This window comes from Vanacampus margaritifer, chromosome 3 (genome assembly GCF_051991255.1).
Source record: "Vanacampus margaritifer isolate UIUO_Vmar chromosome 3, RoL_Vmar_1.0, whole genome shotgun sequence".
In the NCBI taxonomy this organism is placed as follows: Eukaryota; Metazoa; Chordata; class Actinopteri; order Syngnathiformes; family Syngnathidae; genus Vanacampus; species Vanacampus margaritifer.
In genome coordinates this window covers 11,315,146-11,328,173 of record NC_135434.1, presented here as the reverse complement: position 1 = coordinate 11,328,173, position 13,028 = coordinate 11,315,146, and the positions used below count along the sequence as shown (strand labels likewise).

The 13,028-nt window shown below is 38.5% G+C and overlaps 1 long non-coding RNA gene across 1 annotated transcript in view; it reads left to right on the top strand.

Annotated features, from left to right (window-relative positions):
- LOC144049169 (uncharacterized) overlaps nt 1-10,098 on the top strand; it is an 88,120-nt gene extending 78,022 nt beyond the window's left edge. The window contains exon 5 of the long non-coding RNA XR_013293505.1: nt 9,915-10,098. This is a non-coding gene — a long non-coding RNA (uncharacterized LOC144049169). The remainder of the gene's footprint in view (nt 1-9,914) is intronic.
- The last annotated feature ends 2,930 nt before the right edge of the window (nt 10,099-13,028 follow it).

Below are 13,028 nucleotides of genomic sequence, written 5' to 3'. Positions count from 1 at the left end.
TTTGACTTTTACAGTGGAACTTATTTTTTTTAAATTTATTTAAATACAGTGGAACTTCCATTATCAAACGTTGTTCAGTGTAGTGGTTAGGGTGAATGTTCAGTAAAAGTGGTGGCTGTACAAAGGGTGAAATGTCATATAAGATGCCTGCAGATTTCAAGATTGCGTGCTGGGTGGCGCGTTCCCGTCGAGCATTTCGCTACTTCGCCCATTTCGTTGGCGTTGGCTGAATTGAACTTTTGACGCCATCCCGGCAGCCAATCGGTGTCGAGATAGTCCACATCACCAAATACGTCACAGACAAAACACAGGAAGCTGTTGTGTGCGGAACGTGTAGCATAGCAATGGAGGCTAGCTTGATCATCGCGGTTTGCAGGCACCCGGAGCGGTACCACGCGGCGAGCGATGTGTACCGGGTCCGGGAAAAAAAGGAGATTGCTTGGAGGAAGAAGCGTGTAGGTTGGCTTATCTGGTGAGTTTGTTAGTTGATGTCGAAGTGTGACGCAAGCTAGCAATGCTACAATAAAGTTAGCACCAGCTACTGAAGCGGAAATCCCTCTTCCTCCGTTGTGGCGCTGAGCGAAACAAATTACATTGAGAACCCTGTCACAATATTTTCTATATAAGGCGAGAGATTTGTTTAAAATTTCTCTAATGTTTCTAGAGAGAAATATAGTGTAATGCTTTTAACATAGTTTAAAGTAAAAAAAAATCTTAAAATGGTAACCAGTTGATCGTAATCATTATTAAGTGGGAAAGTGTTTTATTATTTGTTTTCTTGTTCTTAAACCAAGCATATGTCTTTATTTTTCATCTGAATACCCAATTACTTAATAGATTTCAATAAGATTATCAAAATATCCGACAGCTGCAGCTATGCTATCTTTTAATACGAGAAAACTTGCTTTCAAATTAGAACAATTGGAAAGTGACGCAACACGTTTGGAGGTTATTCCCATCATATTTTCCTCAGAATCCACACTCATGACTTCATGAAAACTATCAATGATTGAGTTTAAAATCCCATTTTATAATTTGCTATTGCGACCAGTGTCGGAATGTCAAATTAAATTTTATCCAGATCTGATCCAGACGTCCCATTGGGCAGTGATTTCAATGTGTACGTGTTTCTTTCCAATACACAATTTACCTTCGCTCTTTCTCAAATGCATGGGGAATATCATTTGACATTTAAACAAGAAACCTTTTGTATTTTAATGAGAACCGACAGAGGAGAGCCGAGGTTAAGCCTGGGTGGCACAAATGGAGGATGGGCAAAACAATATATTGTTGTCTGCAAAAGTTCACCACCCGAGTCCAATTTTACATTCAAATCCCATCAAGTCGGGTTGTCGTTTGTTGTGTACGAAGGTTAGGGTTACTTTTTGCTCACTAACATCCGAGCCTTCACTCTAAAACTAAACCAATAATAGTTGCTCCTGAAAGTATCTGTTGAATATCAGATAAAGCAAAATTCTGCCACCGTTATTTATTTCAGATAATAAGTCCCATTGTGACTCCCATCGTCTTCTCAAAATACACATACCCATAACATTTGCAGTAAAATGAACAATCAACTGAACAATCATGGCTGGAATCACACTATACCGCTTCTTATTTTTTATTCATTTTTTCCTAGAGAGAAAAATTAATGTTTTGTTTTTAGTTAATGACACTCACGCAAGAGCAATTAGGAGGTGAGGCCAACGATGCGTCGTCACGGGAAAACAGCTCGGGGAGTTCTGCTCTTGTCAACATTGATTAATTCAGCACCGCACCAAACTTATTTGTCCCTCGGAGGCCCCGGTGTGTCGCTTGCACTTTGCATCACATCAAAGTAGAGATGATATGAGATGTGATTGACAGAGGTGGGCGCATCAGTAAATTTGACCGTACGTCACTTGAAGAGGAATCTCGAATTTTGTCCTCTTTGCGTGTTCCAAAAATGAAGATAGATCTAATGTAAGACAAATACACCTTTGCAAAAATGATTTAATAAAAAACAGAGAATCTCTGGACAAATAACTGCCTCTAATCATCACTTAAACATCGTGGGATTCAGAGTGTCAAATGTAGCTCTTCCGCGTGCACAACGGTTTCTTATAGTTAAAAAGACCTCCTCTCTTTCATTTGTAGACAAAACATACTCTCTGGTACTTTTCCGTGAGCAGATGGCGTAAACAAGGTCAGTTGGGTGTTTTTGAGACAAATTCTAGTTCAAGGGCTAAATGTGTTTTCGCACAAAACGCTGAGAAGGAACTTTTTTAGACTAAATAGTATGTCCCAGCTTAAGGTCAAATTATACCGAGATCAACACCTTCTGCTCTACTAAGGACACAAAACATTTCGACAAGGTTAATATAAAGAATTGGAATGTTAATAATGGTTAATAAAATAAAATGAAGTATTAAAAATGTTATAATATCTAACACACTCCATAACCATCATTTTAACTGTGCTTCCGTCATCTCTAACTTACAGTTCGTCTTTGCTATTTTAAGACAATCTCCATGTTATATATTGTCTGTTATATAACAAACGCCAACGGGGGGGCGCTGGTTGCTCCTCTTAACTCACTGCACTAGTTTTGCTTAATACACTTTTATAGACATATAGGGCACATAACACACTTTTGGTTGGAAAGACCGTCTTCGCCCTACAACTCCCCTCCAATTTTAATACCACACAACTGTGTGTGTGTGTGTGTGGGGGGGGCGGGGTTGCCATCGGTTGGGGCAGACCGCAGTATAGAACAGTGTTGCGGTCCCCTGTCCGTGTCCCCGCCGCCCCCCCCCCCCTCTATTGATTTTTTTAATGCACCACATAAAAAAAATAAAAATAAAACAAAAATTGGTCAATTGTAGAAGTCGTCAGTCAGACGGGAGTCCGTCAGTGACGGGCAAAAACCCACTTCCATAGTCGGTCAGTTTTCTCAAGTTTCCCATCATACGCCATTTTTCAGCAAAACAGGTGTCCATGACTACTGACGCAATGTCCACCTCTGGTGATTGACAGGTGCTATGGGGAGTCAAAAAAAAGCAGCAGGGGGTTGTGAAGTCATCATCATTCTCTTTACCAGATGGCGTTGAAAAGAGATTCTCATAATCCACGCCAGCGGGATCATTGACAGGTGCTAATTCATGTGACATCTCAAACGGCTGTGATGCTTTTTGACAGGTCAGGGGTCAACGACGGACATTCTGTTAAGTGTCAGCCAAGCAGATTGCCTGGATGGTGCATGCGTATAAAGTGGCTACTGGGAACAAGATAGAAGGCAGGAACAAGATAAGAGTACCGGAATGAAGAGAGCGTACCTGTTGGCAAATACACAGAAGGACAGCAATCGGCACAGCTCCCATGCGGAGAGAAAATGTGTAAAATCATTGGATAAATTCTCTCATGCACAAAACCGATCCTTCATGGAGGCACATAAGTGAAGTACTTTAAATGTAAAACATTTCTTTTAGCCTTAAGGGTTCCACTTTCAGTCTAATTATGAGGATTGATACAACATTCATACGCCCCTTATGGATCTAGCGTCCATCAATGATTTACACGGACACATTTTTAACAAGTAAGTTACTAAATATTAATTGTTCCCTTCAAATCCAAAGGAACAGGACTCAACATTGACCTTGGGGCTCAGGGATTTTTACCGGAATTTACATTCCTCAAATGAATTATTTTTCTAGTAGTTAAAACCCTATTAATTTGGAAATGTGTCTAACACAAGATGCCTCAGGTCAATTGGGGTCAAAAGTCGAACACCAAGGTAGATCGGAGTTCAACCAAAAAATTTAGGGTTTAAGACCATCTGCTCAGAATTACAACTGTTATCACGTATGACGTCATGTGAGGCATCAGCATATCAAACGTGTGCCTCTTTGCGAGACGTAGTGATGACGAAAATCAAACCAGATTGTGACATAATAGGAATGTGGTGCCGGTGGGTATTAGCCCCAAGGACAACATGAGTAGCACATGGATCTCTTGTAAAAATAGCTCACTAGTGATAGGACACTGTGACTTGTTAAAAAGAATTAAAATGAAGAATATTAATATATTTATTTTACTTATTTAAACTGACTATGGTATGTTTCTTAATGTGCCAAATATTCAACATTTTATCTAAAAAACAAAATAGATTGAATGAAATTGAAAACAAAATGCTGTCTTTATCTACCAAAAAAATATAATTTTTTTAAGTCACCATGATACTACGATATTTTTTTCTACACGGTTATCATACCGTCAGAGTTTTCGATTAAGTTTCTGTTAAAAGAAGAAGAAGAAAAAGAGCAAGGCTTGTGGTACGAGAGGAATCCCTAGAACAAACTCCGCTTTAAATTGCTGTCCGTGAGACAAAAGCGCTAACGACTTTTTCCACATTGCTACCTAGCATTAATCAGTATCTGGTAATTAAAAGGATTTAAATGGGCGACTCTTAGCAACTGTGCTCCAGAAGAAGTTGGCCAAGTCTAACTTATGATCGATTAGTGCTCAGGTTGTAGTCCAGTGTGCAATCGTCCGGTGCGCTCAGCTGGCCGCAGTCTTGTCAGTTGTCTGTTTTCCCTCCAGTGGCTTTGTCCTGTCAGCTTTGAAACAACTTCTATCAGCGACGTCGTCTTTGGCTCTCGCCTTCAATATTCATCTGGTCCTCTCGCTGCCCGTGATAGTGGCCAATACAGAAGCTGTCTCCACCCATTAGAGTTCAATAAAAGTCCTGTTAGAGCGGAGAGAGTGGCGCATTTGTCAAAGCGAGGACGGCGCTCTTGTGCTCAATGTGTGTCTGCCTTAATGCATCCAAGTACTCTGGGCGAGGTTCACTATTCTGACTTTTAAAACTATTGCCTGACAAAAGTCCTCTTAATTTACTAGTTAGAGACTCCTCATTGTTCTTCTTTTGCATATTTTTGAGACTTGAACACATTACAATTCCTTTACACAGTAACAGATGAATCTATGATTAGAACCATATGTCTTCAATATGTTAACAACAGTCTTAAGTGGATTCAATTAGCACTCTGTCTGGACCCACAAAAATAGTGTCATATTTTACACATTACCACTTGTTATATATATATATATATATATATATATATATATATATATATATATATATGTATATATATGTATATATGTATATATGTATATATATATATATATGTGTATCTTATCTTGGAATTTGAAAAACTTGGAGTTTGAAAATATTCAGAAAAAAAAGTCATGTAAATAACTGGACAGAAGGGTTAGTTCTACACAGCAATGTTTAGCACTGTTACTTTATTTACTTACTAATTTTGACTCTAATCCTGTTGTCTTAATAGGAATATGTTTCAGCCAGATTTGGTATAGACCAACTTTTTTGAACAAAGGATGTTGGAAACTGACAAGTGTGTCCATTTAAGCTGTTTCACAATATTGTAAGCACTGAATAAAAATATCGAATGTCAGGTTAGCTTCTATTGTAGCTTCTAGTTAAAATGCAAGCCTAGCTTGCTTAAATGACTTTCTTGGGTATATTTTCATGGAAGCAACTTTACCTTTTATAGATGTAATATGAATATTCAGTGGTGCCTTCTTGACATATGAGGGATCTAATTGAAGTGGGTTCTGAGATATTCTGAGAGACGCTAATAGCCAAATTTTTGCTTTGACTTGCGAGCAAAAATTTGTGATAAAAATGCTGTGCAGTGGCAGTCAACTCAACCCGCTTCAGAACAAGCAGCATTTTGGAAAGCAGTGAATAGATCTTCCAAAAAGTGTGAAATGTATTCTACGAAATGTATACTGACAGACAATGTAACAACAGTCACAGGCATGTAGTCTTTATCCTCTGCAAAGAACGACTAATATTACTCGTGCTGAAGCTGAGGTCATCTTCATGTTCAGTATACATATGTCTGTATTATACTGCCCGAGATGGCCAAGGTGCGCACGTCAGCAACAATGTTACATTCTATTTAAATAACTATTGTGGAGGGAAAACATATTATAAAGTGCTACCTTTCTGATTAAAAACACATTAAAAACTTTTTATTAGTGATTTTTGGGTGGCTGGAACTGATGAATTCATATATTTCAATGGAGAAAGATGATTTGGAGCATGTTCACAAAATCAAATTCATATCTCTCACAATGTGATTAAATGCATCTGTCTGCCACTGTAAACACAATATTAAACATACATCGCTGTTAAATAAATACTTCTCTGACAGTGTCAATCATAACTGAGCATGAGTGCATAACGTATTGCATATATATTAGCATTTTGAACATGCTCTTTAACCTCATTTACAGTACCCACAAGCTCTCAAACGCACATGCACACACAGGCTATATGGTGAATAAACATCTGGCTTGTGTTACAGTGTGCTGTATGATTTACACTGTGCGGCAGAAGGTTGAAACTTTAGCCGCACGTAGCACAGTGCGCCGTTCCAATCAGGCTCGCCATCATGTGTTTATGGATCGTCTCGGCCATCTGTTGAACACTTCCATTTGAACCCTGCTCATTTCCTGGCCACAGACCAAAGAGGCCTTTCCTATTTTTTTATGTCTTTACCTGAGATGCTCTTTGAAATGGCCGCTAAAGACACATGCCTTGTGTCAGATACAGTACATGTATTAGTAGTAGCAATTACTCAATGTTTATTGTTTGTGTAATATAAACTATTGAATGATCTTTTTTTTTGTATGTTAGCATCAACATTATAAATAAAATGAAAATAAATTAAAAATGAATCAAATAAAAAAATAAAATAAAAAATTACTTTTTCACCTACTCAAATTACTTGTTTGTGTAATATAAACTATTTAATTATCTGTTGTTTTTTTGTATGTTCGCATCAACATTATAATTAAATAAAATAAAAAATAAAATAAAAAATAAAATAAAAAATAAAATAAATAAAAAAATAAAATAAAAATTAACTTTTTCACCTACTTAAATTGCTTGTTTGTGTAATATAAACTATTGAATTATCTGTTGTTTTTTGTATATTCGCATCAACATTATAATTAAATTAAAAAAAATATAAAAAAAATAAAAATAAAATAAAACAAAAATTAACTTTTTCACCTACTTAAATTGCTTGTTTGTGTAATATAAACTATTGAATTATCTGTTGTTTTTTGTATATTCGCATCAACATTATAATTAAATAAAAAAAATAAAAAAAATAAAATAAAATAAAAATTAACTTTTTCACCTACTTAAATTGCTTGTTTGTGTAATATAAACTATTGTATTATCTGTTGTTTTTTGTATGTTCGCATCAACATTATAAATAAAATAAAATAAAATAAAAAAATAAAAAATAAAAAAAAATACAATTTACTTTTTCACCTACTCAAATTGCTTAAACTTACACGTGCATGTACAAACAAACCAGCTGCAGAATTATCATGCTTATAATCCTTATTAGCATGTAAATTCCCACACCATTTTTCAGAGGAGCAAAAACGTATATAAACCTTGTGTTGTGCTCCAATGATCGAGTCTTATGTTTCAAACAAGAGTGCCTATAATTGCTGTCGTCGTGTGTCTACATTCAAGCATGCAACTGCACAAATTGAAACCCCACACACACACAAACAAAATCTTTAATTTAATCACTGACGTTGATTTGCTCAGCGGGCTAAAATAAGGATTTAGGGATGGATTTGTAAACTGACCAATTCAAGTAGCAACATGGTGACATTCTGCATTTTCTGTCATACACGTGGCTGAATTTGACAGACGCACAAGCACTTTTCAAAGTGTAAATGAGCTGAATAGAAAAGTGCATTTTAGTGGGGGGGGGGGGGAGCTAGGAGAGGATGCTACAGAGAGAGAGGATGAGAAAGCAATGATGGTGTAAATCTCTCTGGGAGCATGTCGTCTCCTCCGTAATGGAAATGGAAAAATGCATTTTCATGATTCATGCTGGGCATTTCCACTTATAGTCTGCAAATCATTAGAGCACAAGATGTCATATTTCTGTGGCCTAAATGGCAACTGAAGTGTTCAAACGCTCGGAAAGTTGGGGGGGCGCAAAACTGGAAAGAAGATGAGAAGGATGGAGAATATGGAGGAAAAAGGGCTAAGGCACAAGGTTAGATTTTTGACCTCATGAATGTAACACTTTTTAAACAATTCACGCATTTGCTCATATTGTGGCTGAGGATGTTTCTGTATCTATTGGGGGTAAACAGGAACAAATGCATTTTTATGCTTATATTAAATAGTCGCTCTTAGGCAAGTTCATTCCAAAAATGCATCACATTAAATTAGAATACAAGCATTTGAATGTATTTTGGAAATTGATTTCAGTAGTACAATTCAAAAAAATTAACTCCTATACATGAGATTAATCTAAGCCTCTTTGTGAAAGACATGATAAAAGCTGTCAAAACCACAAACATATAAATGAAATAGAACACATTTCACTTCCAAATAGCAGAATAAGCACATAACAAAGGACTGAGATAGTCGTGTTATACTTTCTTTGTTGTACAATTGCACATCATAATATTTGGCCATTCTTATCTAAATAACGTTACCAAAATAAGAAGTAAGCAAGAAGGTTAATAATAGCACTCCGCCTCACCGACGTATTTGCATAATTCATTAAAGCCCTCTGGTTCCATCCTACGACTTACACGACTTCAAGTGACACCATCCATGGGTCGGCAGCTCTTTGGGACAATTTAAATCATCATTAAATTGAGCCGTGATTGCTTTCGCCTAGTTTGGAGGACACAAAGGTCACGGTGCTAATATTTATGCTCATTCTAGCATATAAAGGGATCATAAATCATATTTTCCTGCGGAGAACGAGTACTGAAGTAGTGCAAATGTGACCCATGGGACTTTCTGAACTCTGATTGGAGGATGATGACACATCGCCCTGATTTCTCTTGTGTGACATCAAAGCCTACCATTCATCGAGATTTACCACAAATAAAAATGTGTAGGCTTATGTGACGAAAAAAAAAAGCAATGAAATACAGATGTGCTCATAAGTTACCATGGATATGTAAAATATTAGCTCAACTTTATTAGCACTTGAAAATGTTCAGCATCCTTTAATAATGAGGAAAAATTGAGCACAGCTACAGACTTTTTTTTTTTAAACACCGCTACTTACAGTTGTGCTCATAAGTTTACATAACCCACCGCAAACACTTTTTTGTGAGTGTATAAAACTATCCATAGTTGGATACAATTAACCCAAGTCATCTGGTCCAATTTTTTTGACCAAAAAAATTATTTAAAATTTTTTTTTTTTAACGTCTTTGGCGCTCCTCCGTAGGTTTTTGCAGAATGTCATTTAACGTCTTTGGCAGTAAAAGAGTTAAATAACACCCAATTTTGGTTTGAAAAAATAAATAAAAAAGGACCTTCTCACTGCATGGGTCAATTTGACCCAACTTTGGGTTGTGTTGTAGGAATTTTTTTTTGGGGGGGGGGGGGGGTGTTTTGTATATAAAATTGGTTTGTTTTATACAAAACAACCTAGAAAGTTGGGTCTAAATGACCCAAGTATTGTAAGCATTATTTTTGACCAAAATTGGGTTATTTTTGACCCAGCAATTCGCCGCTTCCTCATCTCTTGTACCTTGTGAGGCCCGTGGCAAGACTGTAGCGGCCGACATAAAGTACCCCGAATGACGCAGGCCAACCAAGCGTGCAGAAGGGAATCAGAGGAGCCAATTGAATACTTAAAAGGCAAGTAACAAGGAAAGCAGCTGATTTAGCAAAACTGTCAGCCCAGCTTGAACTTGGCAGTCCGTCTGTTGTTGTACTGTACGCCGTATCCTCCGAGCAACGGCGCGATTTTCAATCTATTTTACAATCAGCTGTCAACAATAGCGTGCAAACTCACCCATTTGGACGACATCGGAGAATAGCATCATCTCATTTGTTGCAGCTGTAATTAGTTGAGGGGTTATGGGATTCGATGACAATGGGGATCACACCGACAGCAACCGTGGGGATGCACCATGAACGATGGGGTATGTACCGTACGCACACGCATTGTATGTTATAAACCGAAAAAGCCTTTTACTCTTTATATTGGATTATTTACGTGTGTCTGCACACCGCTCTCCTCATCGCAGATGGCGCGACTACGGATGCCAGCGTGATGATTCTTCCAAGCTCCGTGGAGAGCCAGAATGAATTTGGGCGCTCTTGGAAGAGCCGGATGACAGAATGAGGCACAAATTACACTTGTTAACGAAGGACAATGAGTGTGACTTGCAGCTGTCTAATCTCATATCTCTCAAGCACGCCGAGAACGTGGAGGAGGAGATCTGACGCTCGCGGCCAAGAACACACGTTCGTTCATGGGCCCGTCGTCTGTCTGCTGATCTGGCACGTCAGATAGCACTCAGCGGCTGCACATAACATTATTTCATTACATATTTGATTGTGTTCAAGATGAGGCTATTTTACTGAATAGAATATTTTGCAATTGTACTCTTACCTTTACATGTAATATTCAAACTTCAGTCAGAAATTTATGACAAGCCTTTAGCTAGCCATCTGTTTTCTATAGTGCATGTCCTGGACTGGCTATTTGGCATACAGGGCAGATACCCGGTGGGACGGGTAACCCGTTACTTTTTTTTTTGTTTGTTTAATCTTGCACTTGGCAAATACTCAAAATATTTTAAAAACTAAAATTAAAAACAAAAATTCAGCATTTTTGGGAACAAAATACAAAAACAACTACTACTGCTACCGCTACCACTACCGCCACCGCCACCACTACTACTACTAATACTACTACTGCTACCGCCACCACTACCGCCACCACCACTACTACTAATACTACTAATACTACTACTAATACTACTACTAATACTAATACTAATAATAATACTTACTGGTGTATGAGGTAAGTCAACCACAAGAGTAAAGGTAAGGAACTTGTCCTTTTTTTGCTACTGTTTTTCATTCTATTATTGTATTATTCTGGCCTACAAGTGTTTTAATACAACTATTATGACTTACCCAGTTGAGGTGGCTCGGGCATCTGGTTCGGATGCCTCCTGGACGCCTCCTTGGAGAGGTGTTCCGGGCATGTCCTACCGGGCCGGAGGCCCCGGGGATGACCCAGGACGCGCTGAAGAGACTATGTCTCTCAGCTGGCCTGGGAAAGCCTTGGGATCCCGCCGGAAGAGCTGGTTGAAGTGGCTGGGGACAGGGAAGTCTGGGCTTCCCTCCTAAAGCCGACCCCAGATAAGCGGTAGTAAATGGATGGATGGATATTATGACTTAACTGTGTTAGCATAGGGTAGCAATAGAGGCTAAAGTGGGTCCTGACCCAATTTAGGTTATGAAGTGTCATAAATGTTCCTGTGTATTCAAAAAGTCATAACATTTTTGATTGACACTGTGAGAGATATTAATCCAACAGCAGCTACAGTCTTTAAATGATACATTGGCTAATGCAGTTTAGTAAAAACACTGCATCCACCAGAAAGATATTGCTTATCAAAGTAATTCACTCTTGTGCAGGTGTACTTCATCGTTCATGTTCGTGATGAAGCTTGTTCATAATTCCCAGCAACTCCACAATTCCCACCATTACCATGTAAACCTTTTCTAATAATAATTTTTAAAAAAACAAGCACTCCTTGCTGATGTTTACTTTTTTTGGCATTGAAAGAAGCTGCACTTTGAATGCACTGTGGCCTCCACATTTTCAAGGGCCAATCACAGAAGGCGTAGATGTAAGATATCGGCCTTTTTTAGCCACGCGCATGTAGCCAAAAGCTACTCTTGTTTTTTTCTCCGAAAAGTTTTCTGTTATAATGACCTCACAGGAGTCAAGTTGAATTATTTTAACTTGAGGATGTGATTTATTTTCTCCTCCTCTCTCACGATTTGTGCTAAAGCTCAGTCAGCAACACTATAGAGTATTTCCAAAGTCTGCTCAAAATATACACCGAAGCAGGTGGACTCGCTGCTACAAATTGCCTTTCATTGTGTTCTTGTCTGGCTCATTAGCCGCACTACCCAGTTAAGGAAACTGTATGAATCCATTAGAATACCAGTCAACTCCATTTTCGGGCTCATTTGCAGCACACATGAACGATGTGGCATTGAGATCTCACACATGTGGATTAGTAGATTCATCAAACAATTGCACTTAAAGGAAAACTGGGTCAGCAACTAACCCAAAAGTTGCAAAACAAAGAAAATAAACTGGAGAAGTCGCTCGGCCCGTTTCTCACTAATGAGCCTGTAACTTTCCTTTGGACTGCGTTAAGGCATCCGAAGTTGACCTTGCAGCGCCCAGTCACATTTAATTACCGCAATGACTCAGCGCGCGGGACAGCCAGCGTCGTCCTGCAGCACACGGCGGCGCACACTGCGAACGCGAAAGCTCTGACATTTTGAGGAATCGCAGCAGAGCGGCAGTCTGAGGTTTGCACCAACTGTCTTTCTTGGCCCGCAATGGCGGGGCCCCGCAATATTCAGCACATTTCCTACACAGCTAATATCTTCTGGACTGTGTCTGAGCCAGGACAAATATGCTCATTTCCAGGACCGGGAATTGGCTTGCATCGACGTCTCCTTGACAATTTATGGAAAAACAAGAGAAAAGGAAGGAGGGGAAGAATAAGAGTGATATAAGCGCCGAGGATAAATCATGGGACAGGCGACACTTTAAAAACTGTTCGTATGGTAATAGAGACCGCAAGGAATAAACAAATTATATTGTCAAAGTCAGTATCGGATAAAATATGGTTATCAAGCCATTTAGCCATCGACTTACCGGATGACATTAAATCTGAAATTTATTACTGGTTTCCTCAAATGTCTGTCATGTCAAAGGAGCATCCCAATAATCCCCAAACTAGATTTACTGTCCTCAAGGATGTCGTTGTGTTTAATGGCATCATTCAGTATTCTCAGGGAGGTTTCTGATAAAGCCCCACACGATACTGGAATGTTCTGTTGCTTTTCAAACCATTAATCACACGGGAAACAATATTCTGAGCTCCCTGGGTTCTCAAGAACATGTGGGGTC